The sequence below is a fragment of the Lutra lutra genome, chromosome 3 (genome assembly GCF_902655055.1).
Source record: "Lutra lutra chromosome 3, mLutLut1.2, whole genome shotgun sequence".
In the NCBI taxonomy this organism is placed as follows: Eukaryota; Metazoa; Chordata; class Mammalia; order Carnivora; family Mustelidae; genus Lutra; species Lutra lutra.
In genome coordinates this window covers 2443910-2446684 of record NC_062280.1, presented here as the reverse complement: position 1 = coordinate 2446684, position 2775 = coordinate 2443910, and positions in this window count along the sequence as shown.

The following is a 2775-nucleotide window of genomic DNA, read 5'->3' as shown; positions in this document are numbered from 1 at the left end:
ACGTTAACGTCCGACACGTGTGGAAAAGGTGGAAGCGAGACGGAGACACAGAGACGCTCCGTTTATGTTAGACACCGCTGAGCGCTCATTTAGTACAAGGAAGCTTCTCCCTGGCTCTGTCGATTTGATTCTGTAACTTCTTCCGCCAGGACCGAAGGGCGGCCTCGGGCGTACCACGTGACCGCCAGCCGGCCCTCCCCGCCCACCCAGGGGCTTCTCCCGCGCTGTGATTCGGCGCTGCGGGCTGACGCGGGCGCTCGGCCTTCTCGGGGCCGCTGCCCGCTGCCCGCTGCCCGCGCGCTTGCTCGTCCCACCGCCTCCTCGCGTGCCGCCGAGCGTGGCGCCGGTCCCCGTGGCCTCCACAGCTCCGAGGGTGGGCGCCGGCCGCCTGCCTCGGGACTCGGGCGTCGTTGAGCGATTCGGCGGAGCCGCTCGGACGGACCCTCCGCTCCCTCCGAGTCCCGCGTTTCGTCGGCTCCTCGGCGCCGGCTGTGTGGGCTTCGGCTTCCCCGTCAGTCGGCGGGCGGGGCCTTCGCGGGTCCGTCCCCGCTCCTTTCCGTGCGGCCGCGTCCGGGCTTCGGTTCGCCGCAGGCCGGGCAGCCTGTCGTCTCCGCTCCTCCGGCGACCGCGCACCGGGCCTGCCCGGGCCTCTGCGTCCCCGCGACGGCCGCGGACGCGGGCGGCTCGGCGGTGGGGGGAGCGGGTCCGCCCTGCGCGCGGCACTTCCGGCTGTGCTGACGCGTGCGCGGTCCCCTGCGTGTTCCCGGGGAGGAGCGACGGTCCTTAGTGGTTACCGGGGGGCGCGGGGCGAGAGGATGGGACTCAGCGGGGGAGAGACGAGTCCGTCAGACGGTGCGCGAGGAAGAGCGGATCCCTGTGACGGGCTGAGGTGTGACACGACGAGTTTGTGCGTGTCAGAGCCGCGCGGGTTAACGTGGGGTAAAGTCACGCGTTAGCAGCTTTTCAGGAGCGATTGCGGCGCGGACGTCCGGTCGGAGCGGCCCTGAGACTTCGCCGTCGATGCCAAGCGGTGTTTTCCGGGCTGCGCCTGTCCCTTCACCTTGTTCCCGGGTCCGGGGCGCACGTCACTCCCTTTGCCGCCGCCGCGCTTTGGCTGCGCTCGGATCTCGCTCTACAGGGACCGCGCCGTGTCCGTCGGGGCGACGCCGCGGAGCTGGCCCAGTCCTTGTCGCGAAGGTGGATATTTGCTCGTTTGCGCTCCGAGGCGGCCGGCGGCGCTGCGGGACACGCTCTCGCTGCCGTTGCTGCAGATGCCGCGGGGCCGCGAGACACAAGCGCTGTTTGGACGGATCGCCCCGTCTTTGTCTCGGGGAACGTTTGTGGAGTCGAGACAAGTTATTGGGGGAACCGGGTGGATGCCTCACGGCAGCCAGAACGGGAAAACACGTCACCCAGTGCTTAGTCTCGGGTTTGGGGAAAATCCACGGAAGAAGAGACGTAGCAGGACGGTCTCTCGAGGACAAATCGGAAGGGAAAGGACTGATGAAGCGGCGTCCGGCGGCCCGCGTGGCCTTGAGCGCGGCGGCGACAAGCAACAGCCGGAAAGTAGCGGGAGCTGCGTGGCCCCGGTTCGCGATGGGCTTGTAGCGTGCGGCTCGCTTCGTGGAGAATAAGTACGACGACCTTTACCTCCCAAGGCCGACGGCTTCCCTCGTCCCCGCGCGTTGGTGCAGTAACGCGTCGCTCTCTGCGGGTTGGCCGCAGGCTAGGGTGCACGCGCGGCGGTTCCCGGAGTGTTTGCGGGACCAGAAGGATGATGCGGAGGACGGGAGAAGGCGGCCCGATGCTGTCTGCAGGGCGGTTAAGGTCTCCGACACTTCCCCGGGCGTTTCATGGACGGAGCTGGGAGATCGTGGCTCCTTTGTTGAGAGGGCGAGGCCGAGCGAGTCTGGCGGGCCCCGTTACCCCCGCTCTCCTCCAGCGTCGTGCTGGAAAGTCCTTTCAGGGCGACAGTGACCTTTGGTAGCACACACCCTAAACCTCTTCTGGCCTCTGCCCAGTTCCAAGGCCACTTTCACCTTTTCAGGTGTTTGTTACAGCAAAATCCTAGTCTCAGTACCGAAATCGTTTTGTTCGGAGTTCCCGGGAAACAGAACCAATAGGATCGATAGATTGGCCTACGTCTCCGTTTAAAGGGATGGGCGCCCTCAATTACGGAGGCTGGAAGGTCCCACCGTGGGACTAACCCTGGAGGGCTGGTGCTACACGTCGGTTTGGGTGTGAAGGCCTCAGCACCCCGGAAGACGATGGTGTCAATCTGGTCGCAGTGCAGGAGACCAGTGGCCCAGTCCAGCAGGCCGGTCCAGAGCAACACATTCTTCATTCCGACTCTCTCTGTCCTCTCAGGTCCTTAATGGGCCCCGAATGCTGCCAGCTCTGGGGAGGGCCGTCTGCTTTCCCAGGTCCGCGATCCCGCGATTCCAGTGCCGAGTCCATCTCGAAATACTGTCTCAGCAAACCTAGAAAGAATGTTTAGCCAAATATCTGGGGATCAACCCGATGACCCAGTTAAGTTGACGCATGAAATTAGCTATAACACAGGCAACTAATGACTGGTTCTTTGTCCCTAGTTTTGCCTTTTCCAGATACTCCAACAGCGTCATATAGTGGCTAACTTGAGTCTGGCTTCTTTCCCGTAGCAGAATGGTTTGAGATTCGTGGAGCGCAGATGAGCGGCTTCCCCTTTCTCGTCGCCGAGCAGAGCTCTGTCACGGCTGTTCGCGCTTTGTTGATTCACTCCTCCGATGAAGGCTT